This window comes from Branchiostoma belcheri, unplaced genomic scaffold (genome assembly GCF_001625305.1).
Source record: "Branchiostoma belcheri isolate BF01 breed outbred unplaced genomic scaffold, Haploidv18h27 scaffold52, whole genome shotgun sequence".
Lineage (NCBI taxonomy): Eukaryota > Metazoa > Chordata > Leptocardii > Amphioxiformes > Branchiostomatidae > Branchiostoma > Branchiostoma belcheri.
Genome location: NW_017804154.1, coordinates 1695882 through 1708514, shown reverse-complemented (window position 1 = coordinate 1708514; position 12633 = coordinate 1695882). Strand labels below are relative to the sequence as shown.

At 41.5% G+C, this 12633-nt stretch overlaps 1 long non-coding RNA gene across 1 annotated transcript; it reads left to right on the top strand.

The window, feature by feature from the left end:
• Positions 1–7407: 7407 nt before the first annotated feature.
• LOC109480729 lies at positions 7408–10491 on the top strand. The gene is made up of 3 exons (XR_002140851.1): positions 7408–7741; positions 7983–8076; positions 8279–10491. It is a non-coding gene; the product is annotated as an uncharacterized LOC109480729 (long non-coding RNA).
• Positions 10492–12633: the final 2142 nt, after the last annotated feature.

The following is a 12633-nucleotide window of genomic DNA, read 5'->3' as shown; positions in this document are numbered from 1 at the left end:
GTTACCTTCATTGATTCGATTTTGTAGTTATGTTCATGAGATAAGCCTTGATTGTATCATAATCGATGGGACACGGCACGGTTGGGGAGGGGCAGATGTTTAAAGAGGTCATTGTTGCCGATACAAAGGTCGATTCATGGCACTTTCACTTCCGCAAATATTTACTTTCACCGACCGGGTTATTGCGTCATTGTTATTCAGATTTGGGGGCCATTAAGGTTGTCTCCTTTATCAGCACATATTCTAACAATTCTAGAGTAATTTTCCATATCTTTTATCTTTTAAGTACAAATGTAGTGACATATCTGTTCACTATAATATTGTGGAGTCATGATTGACATGATATCGCCACGTAAACAACCGCTGACTTCCGGCTCGCCCGCCGTATGATTGAAGACGTGTATGATTTAATTTCCCGCCCACCCTGCTGCCATGGCGACGGGCGGGTATTCCGCTCGTCTGACACTGACAGAATCTGTCACCGGCAAACGGTCCCTGTTTGCACGTTCAGCCCCCAATCTACCGGAATGACAGGTCGGGAGATGTTGTGACAACATCCATGGTGACACAGGGAAGCGCCTTGGAGACGCGCGTGACTCAGGCAACGGGATGAACCATTCTTTCACAGGGAGGGTTGATTCGATATAGAAAATAAACATAAAATATGCATATGCTGTTTCATTAACATCAATTTCATGCACCTCTTCCAAATTACTTAGAGAACCTAAAAACCAAGAACCTCCATCTTTCATCCTCAAATTTCCCCTTCTATTTCCCTTGAATAATGATCAGTCCCTGGATGGTAGTCCTTCAGGCCTTGACCCTGGTCACCTGACCCAATGAGTCATCGGCAGTGACTGTAATAAACCTGTCAATTACAGCTGACTCTCTGGGATGAGAGTTACTGGAAAACAATAGACGATATTCATCAGAATCAGTAGTGTGTTAGTAAATAGAATCCATTATATCCTTCCTCATTTATTAAACATTACAGATATATTTCATTGTCAGTGATTGTTTGACATATACATACATGCATTAAGAAAAAGCTACCGTATTCAATGGATATTAAATGTACATCATCTTATTATTATCTCTATAAAATACTAAATGGTGCTATTTCTGTCCTGTAATTCTTGGAATAATTCTCCCGGGCAAAAACAACCGGCTTATTGAAAGCTTACTAACATATACTTGGTGGTGCCTATGAATTGTTAATCATGGTAAAATTAGAAGCAAGTGCGAAATTTGCATCTGTTTTTAATCTCCCTTAGAACTGGCAATGCTTTATCTTTAGAGTTGAGGCTCTCTTTTAGTACATGTACGCACAGTATGACAACAATTTGGCCAGTGAAAAACAGTACCTTTATATATAACCCCTGACGTTGACGTTGGCTCTGGTTAATAAGACCGAGATAAATGTAGACCAGTACACAAAACGAAATCTTCTGACTTGTTTGGAAAGAAAGGATGGTAGATATTGGCGAGATAGCTCGGCACCATCTCAAAACAATAATGTACAAATCAAAATAACAGATGGCTCATCCGAGCAGAAGTGTTATTGTCCAACGGAAATAAGTGATGATAACCATTTTTGAAATATTGAATTTTTGTTTCATGCTCGACCACTGATGTGTTAATCTTTGATCTACATCTAACGACATAGGTCCACGCAATGACGGTGTCATATTCGATGAAATCAAGGGACGAGATAATACCTAACAAACTTTCATTGTAATGTGTTCTTTCGCGGTTCCCATTTTCCCCATCACGTAAGGGAAGAATTCAAATTTCTCAGGCAACCTTTTCCGGACAAATTTCGTCTTCGATAAAGAACGTTAATCTGATACGTTCCCTGTCCTGTGGGGTACATTTGGTGTTCATGTCAAATCCGTTAGGGGTACTGGTCGGATATTACAGGTCATCCCAGACCAACATGCAATCATGCAGTAATCTTCCCTGACCTGTCCTCTGCAGTACGTGTTATCATGAACCTACCACACAGCCGCCATTTTTACAGTCCCATTTCACTAGGCGATCGCTGCACGACCGTCGAGCGACCAAGATTAGATTTGTATAACCCTTGATTTCATATTTGGGATATGATGCAAGATGCAAAGGTGTGATCTAAAAGACAACAAAATACAGAAAATGTAACATGTAAAAATTAGTTCTTTGTCTATAGAATTCTGCTCTCATATCAAAGTCCCTTGCCTCCTTTTGTTTTTACATTTCCTACTCCCAGGTGGAAATCCATCACTGTTCATCTGTATGACTTCTCGCGTGGCTCCTAACAATGTCGGACACTCACTACTTAGTATGTCAAAACGTTTTTCCTTCCCTTGTACGAACTAGAAAATGATATGTAGTGACATAAAAGAAATATCTAAACAACTTGGTGACCTGTCGTAACATTCTGAAGCCAACTGAGATGAGCATATTCTCTCCAGCATGGGCAATACAATACAGATAGAACAAACATATTCTTTGCTATCAGAAAATTGTAGTTTCATTGGAATTTTGTCAATTGAATTCTGAGAAAAATTTATGAATCATTAGAAAGTGATCAACACTCACACGTGTATAAAGTTTAATTGTTCCGGGACCTCCTCTCACCCCACTGACATTTCAAAGCGTATTGAGCAGCCTAATGATATTTTCATGACACCATCCGAGCAACTACACATCTTAACGAGCAAATCGATCCACGTCGCCGTGCAATCACAGACACAGACGAGTGTCTCTTCTCTTCAGGGCCCGAGGGCCAGGTCACACACGTCGTGCGGTCGCAAATTAAAGGAATTCGTGGGATAGTCGTGCTTGTGTCATATCTTAGATATATTATTTTATTTCAACATGCAAACAATACAATGCATAGTGGTGACGCACTTATAAGCAATATTCTTATATTCATGTAATAAAAAACGTAATCATTATAGATATTTGTCTGCGATTTGTTCTATCACAGCCTGCCTGAAATTTCTGCGGCACCAGAATCGTTTCTCTGCTCCCTTTTAACCGATTTCACGCGGACTGCTCCTGAATGTTTCCACGCCCATCCCCATCCCAGAAGATGTATCTCAGGTCGCGGGGCCGTAAAATGTCCATTTACACGTGTCGTACATCAGCACATGTCGTGACGTTCTACAGACTGAGATTACCACTCCAGGCGTTTTCTGGTGTTACATTGGCCCCTAATGGCTCCATATTGCATTCACTGGGAAAATTTGATTACCACCTAAGACTATATATAGGATATCTGACCGTTAATATGTTATATATGCTGGATGCTGCTATAGAGATGACCACACTAGACCACGGCTTGGGCCAGACTGATGTGCAGGGACAGAGAGTCCTACCCCCTACAAATATACCATAGCAGTAGGCATCCATCCATAAAATGAAATAAAAACGCTCCGAGTAACTGGAGCCCCACCTTTGGTAAACAACATGTCAGTAATGTCAAGTTGCTTCATCTATTAAACTATGACCCCAGTTCACTACTTTTGTAGAAACCTGTTGATTATATTTTAGCGGTTGAAGAACTTATATTGTAGTTTATTGGTGTTTGAGTATCGGTTGTATGATTCATTGATATCCTATTATCATAGGTACATGTATAATATCATGTCTAATGTGAATGAAACTCATCCCCGTGTCACAGGTTATTGCGGTTGCATGACTTAATCACAGACGTAGTTGGTATTGATTTTCCAATATCGCGGTAATAGTGAGTACCGGTTGCTCCTGCTCACACCATGTCCTGCATGCAGGGCTCTTCACCCAACAAACGATTTTACCATCATGTTGAACAGCAGTCTAGATCTGTTCTCAGATGGGTTCTGCTTTGTTGCACGATAAATTATAGATTCTTCTCTTGCGTAAAAAAAAGTCAAGACACGCCTCTTGTCTCTTCAGAAAAAACAGGATGTACTAGAATACCAACATAAGACAACACTTTGTAATTATTGTGCAATAAATCAAAGTTATCCCGATCTCTAGAGAAAATGGTTTCAGGCTCAAATGTTCGGATAGCTTCCGTCAATGGCGATGCTCCACAACCAAATGAGAATGGAATAAAACGATAAGGGAAATTATGAAACGTATTAATGTGAAATGTCTGAGAGGAAAATATACAGCAGGCAATAAAAGACGAACAAGAAATGTGACGGGGGGAATGAGACAACCGTAATATAAGGGAAACTGAATGAAAATCTTAGAGTCAATTCCGCGTCACCGAGTGGGTTGTTATTGTCATTATTTAGAAATGTTTTGAATTCTTTGTAATTGTTTGTCTAAGAAATTTCATAATTTGGAAATATTTTGAACATCTTGTCAATATTCTAAATAATTCCCTGGTTTTCTAAAAGGTTTGAAATATTCCTGATGTGGATTATGACATTTCCAATAGTTTCTAAATATTTCTAACAGCACTCTACCATTTTTTACCATTATTTCGAATTATTTCAAACATTTTGTAAATAGGTCAGTGGGATGGGAAGGAAGTAATTCACACATCCCTGTGGAGTACAGGGTAGACTGCCTGGGTGTCAGGCATTGATGCCTTACAACAAAAGAGCCACCAGTGTCCAGCAGTGAAATCTAAAAATATACAGAGGAAGACAGAAGAGTAGGATTAGCACCTACTTTTATGGGGGCAATTACCCACATCTACCATTTGGTTATTTGTTTGAAATAGTTCTAAATATTTCGAATTGTGAAAGAAACACATGGGTAGTTCAAATTTATTCTAAAGAAAGAGATTTTTGTACAGTCACATTCAAAATGTTTCAGAAATATATAAATGAATTCAAATATATTCAAATTTTCATTTTCAAATTTTTGAAAAATTTAGAACTTTTGCTACTGGGGTATTCTTTTCTTCTAAATAATTCAAACGTATTAGAAACATGGAGAAAAAACCCACTTGGTGACGCGGAATGGACTCTATTCAATCTTTATTATTTGCCCTCTTTCCACAAACTGTTAAACCCATCTGATATCATGGGTCATTGGCCACTTGCTCCCCATCAATATTTTTTTAGTGAACGATATCATTAATTATATTATATTATATGTGTGGGACCTGTTTATTATTTGTGTCTGATTGTCATTAATTACAATCACTGTTTCCATTGCAATCATTACTTAATTGGCGCAGAATTTCAGGTTTGACATTTACAACATACATACAACTGACGAAGACGTCACTGTGGAATGACAAAAAACGTAGCATCGACACGGCGTAACAGGTCACGGGTCACACAAGGTCAAAAACTTCTGTCCTTTCTCGTTAGCTTGTGGGGTTGTCAGAAAGGATCTTTCCGTGGATGAGGAGCTCGAGCTCGGGGGCGCAGAGATAGCAATTTTCTGCAAAGTTGCTAATGCAAACATATACACCTACACATTACACCACCCCCCGCCATCCCCTTTAATCATACAGATATACATCATACACTAATATGCTTGCACATACAGTAGAATATTATATATAGTTATGCCTCGGGTTGGGCGTCGTTATGGAACTCCTCCGTACTTCATAAGCACCTGATAGTATACTATAGCAAGAGTTTTAAACCTCCTTGACAATAGTATATTTCTTCGCCCTATGGCAATCCAGTAGTGAAAGAAATTGCATATTTTCTTCTGTTGTATCTGTCTTCTTGCTGATATTTGATAAACTAGAATGTAACGTTATGCATGACATCCCGGTGAGCACGTCTCATGTAGATTGCCGGCGCCGACAACCTGATGTTATGATGACTTTGAGGATTACAGAGACGAGCCTTCTATCCATTTCTCCTTCACGTCAACCCTTCACTGTGTGCCGCAAACGGCCGGCTTATGACCATATTGACGCACATTGCGTTATAAATCCACCACCAAAACAGCCATTATAAATTCCATACTTCTGGCCAAGCTTTGATCACATCACGTCGGTTGCGTTGAAAGTCGTCAACAAAACGATCATCAAAATAGGGCCCGTTGAATGACGCACGTACCTACTTCAGCCATTACAATCAATTAGTAGCCCATCTCTTCAGTTATTCTCCGAGTACCATTCAGTAAATTAAATTTGTTTGAAGAGTAACTTGATTTACGATTTCCCTCGAAACCTGCGATTGATCCTGATATCACCGTGGCAACAGCCACAAGGCCTAGGGAGTTATGACGGACGGGGGAGGGTCTAGAAGCTGAAAAGGGGATGCCGGAGCATGGCATGGTTTATCCCTTCGACATGCACTGTTATGTATGGATCAGGAATGGCTGGCATTGTTGCAAAATGATAACTAAACTCGCATTTTCACAGATCCAATACACACAGAAATACGTACGCACGAAAATATCTCCATCTGTCCAGGAAGGAAAACGAAATAGCTCCTTCCAAGGACATTATAATGTCCTTGCTCCTTCTTTTGCAATTTCCTTTGTACCCTGCTAACACTAACACCAGTACATCCAAGGACCTTTCCACACCCGTCTCGTAATTTCAGCTTCGCATGGAGTACTAGTGATCACAAGCAGCCATGCCGAATGCAGGGGCACGAATAATGAATACAATTTCACCGTGAGTTATGGATGGATTCTCCTACATGTGTACGGTGGAAATCTCTTGGCTCTTGTATGCTGATGGCATCGTTTGTCATCATATCCATTATTGCCCTACCTATTCCCTTCGTTTCGGTTGACTGCATTAGTATTACTGGAAAAATATGTCAATAAGTCAATTCCATGGAAATGGAAAAAAAAGTTATTGTAAATCACAGTCAGCTGAAATACTAGTACACATGTACCGTGATGATTTGATAATTCAGACTCCACCTCTTGCGGCAGGACATAAACTCCACGAAGACATAACACTGCAGTTGGTTGTCGTAACAGTAACTGCAATTCCGCCGTGAGCCGTGAGGAACCGCTTCTGTGTGGATAAGCCGTGATTTTTTGCATGGCAATGGCATATTTGCAATCTAGGAAAGTCTCCATCCGTGGCGTCGCCTCTGATGACCGCCTCTGGTGACCTGCCTCTGGTGACCATCTACGTCATCACAGTTTAAACGTCAGTAGTATACTTTAAAAAGCCCAAAAGGTCGGATCAGAAATTTTAAATTTGAAGAAACCTGGCGAAAGGCCTGAACCAAATAGCAAGATATCCCCTAGTTCAATTAATCAATTTATCAATCAGTCGATTTAGTTTTAATGGCTTTTAATAGAGACCAGTATCATATTTTGTGCTTTTTTCTAGGGTATGTTAAATACTGTAGCATCAAGTAAGGTCGCTAGCCAGCGCTCTTTTTGCACCGTATTCCTGCGTTGTCGAAAACCCCCATGCAGGCTCATATGTGACCGACCAACCAAATCGTCAAAATTAATCTAATCAGCAGAGATGACCAATGGGAAACGTGCGTTTTTCTGACCAACGAAGAGGCTCCAAAGTGCATTTTTCTGACCAATGAGCATGCCAGGATTCTGCTCAATCGACCAATCGGAGGCTAGAATTCTTCGCACAGGTGGTTGGAAGTTATAAAGCCGGCGTGCGGGGACGGCTGAGTTCAATCAGTCGATTTTCAACTGCTTCTACAGCGCGAGGCTCTTCTATCGACACGGCGGTCTGCAAGCCGAAATGTGGGGGAAATGGCGGTTAAAAACGTCCAGGGCATCACCACACCGACAAGAATTTACCTGAATTTCGGCGGGCTCAAACATAACGTTATATTCCGGCGAGGAGACCCGCAATGTAAAGGTGAGACTGTCGACAATTGTTGTTCACCTGAATCGGTTGTATGTAACGTGACCTTCAGCGGACAGTCAAGTGTTTGGTTTCGTATCATTTTCCTTTCTACTTCTGAACCACGTGCACGGAAATCTTCCTGTAATTTGATAGGTAATGAGCGAACTATGTAACTTTACCTTCAAACGTACTGCCACTGGAGTCAACATGCCCAAATACCTAGTGATACAATGTTTCTCTCTTTGCAACTTAGGGAATGGAGGTGCTAAACCTCCACAGCCCAGGGCAACACTTTGAGGGCTCAAACCTAACGTTGATTTTACGACGAGGAGACCCGCAGTATAAAGGTGAGAGTCGGATCAGTAACTGTTACCGTTAAATGTCTTTGGTTTCGGAGCGTTTTGCTTTCTACGGTTCCACTGATTAAAAACCCAGGGCATAAGGCATTGTTGATTGCTTGCCTATTTAGTGTTTTAATCACAAGCAAAATGTTCAACTGAATCTGTCTTGTTCTAATTATTGGTAATTTGACATTTATGTCGGATTTAGGATGCAAGAAGCAGGGAAGGAGACATCTCTCAGCATCTTCCAGGACCTTATTGTTGCCTTCAACTACACCTCTCTTAAAAGGCTTTAAGGGATGAAAAAAAGGTTAGTGATTTGTGATGTGCATTAAGTAGCTTTTGGCACCAAACTTAGAATTCCCTCTGTGTATCTGAGACATTTTTGACAGTGATAATCAAGTTTCTTGGTTGTTGGCAAGGTGCTTGAGTTTGCTTTGGTGACATCCCGAGTGACTTGCTGGTTGGGGTTGCGGCATTTTGAGGGTTTTGGCTCCTTTTGCTCGCATGGCTTTAGTCTGTTTCTGTGGGATACAGGTCCGATGTATGGTTGATTTGGTTTCTGTGACCATGTCGGTGGCTGGGATTGTGTTTGGAGTTGCTGCAAAGTTCAGTCCTCTAGAAAATGGAGACTTCCCTACGTTCTGTCAGCCCATGATTATTTAGGTATCTTGTACTGCCTGACTTTCTTTCTGCATTATGTGATTGTCAGTGGGTCGGGAACCCTGACCATTACATAAGCTGCCTTGTGAATGAAATAATGGGGCGGTGGTGGGGGGGTGGATCATCAGGTTCTGGGGTATCCGTTAGTCTTGAGATCCCGAACAAAGACTACGGCACAGGGCCAGAAGGGAGGACAGGTAGATGAAGTGCGTAAGTGATCATGAGCTAACAGAACTGGGGAAGTCACTGTTTTCTGGAGGACTAAACTTTGTAGTTACCTCTGAGCGCAATTCCGGTTGTCAGCGTGGGTACAGAAGCTGATCAGGCCAAGCCTTGAACCTGGTTGCCACAGGAACGGGTTGAAGCACTGTGTGCAGAAGTAACCATTGCTCTCAAAGTGTCCTAATCCCTTGCCAGTGCCGTCACAAGGGCTGTTACCAACATTCTCGATGCCTTGCTGACAACCAAGTGATTGTGATTCTCCCTGCTGGTGATGCCTCGGGTAGACAGAGGGGATTGTTATCTAAGCTTGGGCTGGAGTTGCATCACAGATCAGTAACGTCCTGCCACCGCCCAACCAGCAGCATTTCTCTGGATGAAAAAGGTCAAGTCTGTAAATGAAGTTCTTGTTAAAGCTCTTTCTCTTCAAAGAATGCAATGTATCATTTTACCATCATGTATGATAGACAAGTGTTGCTCAGGTTGTATGTTCATGCTATATGTTCATGTTGCTCAGGTTGTATGTTCATTTTATATGTTCATGTCAAGTCATGCCATCTTCCTGGGTGAAGCTAAATTTGTCATGGAGCTAGGGCCATGTAGTTTTATAGAAATATTATAGTTGCCTGCTATTTAGCTGCATTCCTCGTACTTACCAGCTGTGAGATGTCAAAGGCATGTTTTTTTTCTAATTCTTGCATAATGCAGTCACAAATTGAAATGTCCCTTGAATACTAGTAGCCAAGATTTCATAACTTGTAAATGTTCTTTTTTAGGATTATGTTGTAGTTGTCTAGTTTCAAGATAAGCTATTAAGATAAGTGCATTTTATGCCAAAAAAGTTACTCAAGCAACTGGATATGATTTTGGAAACGGTCAGATGTTTCAGGTAGCATCCACTTGAACTACTTTTGTCAATGACACTAAAGACAGACTGCAAGAGAAAGACAGATTTATCATATCCAGTTGCTTGTGTATAAACTGTTTTTTGGGATATCTTATTACCCTAATGTCTAACCTTCATCAACGTAAGCGCAGTTTAGTTTAAGAATAGTTGTAGTCTAGTTGTAGTCTGAAGAATAGTTGTAGCCCAGTGTTAAGGTTAGTTGTAGTCTAGTCTTAAGGTTACTTGTAGCCTGGTGTTAAGGTTAGTTGTAGTCTAGTCGTAAGGTCAGATGTCATCTAGTCTTAAGGTTAGTTGCAATCTAGTCTTAAGGTTAGTTGTAGTTGTAGTCTAGTGTTAAGGTCAGTTGTAGTCTAAAGTGAAAGTCTTTTGTTCCCACTCAGCCTTTATTTTCTGTGTATTTTGCCTCTATTCTAGTACAAGTAGTGGCCACCTTGTCCTAGAATGGATCCAAAATATATGAATACATTGGCTTTGAGAGCAAAGGTCTTTACATAAAGTAGGGCTGTAGGGAGGTTATAACCAGGTTAGGTTTAAGGTCTAGGGCATTGTAGTGAGTTTTTGAAACTTAGCTTTCAAAATGTCAGACTCAACCTGAGCAACACACTGTATGCTTAATAAACAGTCATGTGGTATCTTTTTTTGAGTTTTTGTTTTAGAAGGATAAAATAAAATAAAATAAAATAGAAGTGTTATTGAAGTCCCATCCTTGGTCCCATGTAGTGCTCACCACCACCCACCCCCATACATTAATTTGTCAGTATTAAGTGCTCTCGTAAACCCGTGTAGGTCTTCTGTCACTGGACCTCATTAAAGTGCTACCTAATGAAGAGTGAAGGTACTTAAACCAAGTAGGCAAAGAAATTAAGTCTCTGTGCTTTGTAATGTACTAGTAATAGCGGGGCAGCGTTTAAGAGGACACGGCATTGAATTTTAGATGTTGTCCCTCCCCAGCACATGAAATGGTGACCGCCTCTCGTGACCACCTGTGGTGACCTACGCCCCTACTCGCGTCATCCCCTACTCCATATTTGTGCCTGGCTGTCTTCCCACAAGGGTTGGTCGGTATGAGCTCTAACTTGTTAGCCACGTCAGGAATCTGTTGCTCCATTTGGCTGCCTTTGATCCACCATAAGATGTTCATATTAAAGGATAAATCTAGCAAAGACCACTCCTCAGGGTCTCATGATTTACTTTTCTCCACGTGCTGACAGAAAGTTTGCCACCACAGCAGTAGGATCCCACTCGGCCCACACACGTCTATGCTAGCCTACACCAGGCTATTTAAAAGGGGGTTAGGATGGTAGAATTTGGCAAAAATAGGGTTCGACTGACCAGGGGAGTGGATCCACCTGTAGGGGTCATTCCCCTCGGGCAAATGAACTCTACGGTGGCTGAACTCCCATGGCCAATTATTCTCCCCATCTAAAGAAAGTAAAGTTCTAAACTGAGTGACCAAGACACCTTTAAAACCTAAAACTCATGTCGTTTTTTTTCCTTATACAATACTAAGGAAATATATTCATAACCATAACCACTACTAGTATTCAAATCACTATTGAATGGTGGAAGTCTTTCAGGGAAATTTCCATGCGCCGTCCATATGACTGCTCTACTTTTGTTGTTTAAAAGAGGTCGCTTTTGTCCCGTAGTCTGTTTATGTGTACCTGGTGACCTTTGTATGACACAGGTTGTGTGCCTCCGCTACACACACACCTGAAGTACTGCTGATTACCGGCGATAACAAGCCAGCGATTGTACTCAGGTTCGAGCAGGGCTTTAGCCAGCTCGAAATTTTTTACCGTCAACCCCAGGTCAACCCAATTCGCGAAAAAAAATACCGTCAACGCGAAAAAAAAAAATTCCGTCAATGCCTTTCACGACCGGTGATCGACACACTTAATGCATTCGGTGTTAATTCTAAATGCCCGTTAAGATTGCAGAATAAAGAAAACTACACAATCTGCAATTTTGCAGAATGAAAAAAAATCTACAGTTCTCGCAAGGAGACAACACGCAATGAACAATCCGCTATTCCCTTTGTTTTGATCCGCTCAAATCCCGCCGCGATTCAAGCCGCGGCGGCTTCGTCATGCAAATGAACCTAGTCCTGACGTCACAGCCTCCGATTTCCACCGAGCCGGCCCCGAGCGCTGACCGACAGCGGGCGATGTGGCTCAGATCTCCGACGATTTCCTTATTTAGAGCGTTCGGAAGACTTCGGGTAGCAAACAAAATGGCCGACATGTACATGATTTTACTTGTCAGCTTCGCTTCTCAACCGAAATGAGGAAGTTACAACTCCTTTGCGGACTTTAGCGGCCATGAAGTTGACTTGGGGAAGCGCTGAGATGCGATTTCGCTACGGCATAGGGGATTTTGCCGCGGAGGGAGTTACGTGGCGGCCGGCCGGCAAAAACTCGCGTGTCAGCGATCCTCCAGAAATCTTTATGCTGCCGCTCAAGTCTTCGCGCGAAGGAGGTCTGACGAAGTTTTAGATTAAATAAGGCCACATTGTGTGGATCAATCTCCGTTTTCTTGCGATAGTATGATTATTCAGGTACAGTGTATTATTCAAAAACGTTTGATATTTCTTTGTTCGTTGTCACATGTTTATTTATCGTATTGTCATGTACAGTTAGTAGCGTGTGTCTGAGTCGAGCCATTGTTTTATTTTATTCTTATGTGGCCGTTAGCACATGTTGTTTTAACAGACAGCAACATTGAACAATAGAGCCAAGTCAACAGACGTCGGCACGGTCCTTGAAATCAGGTTT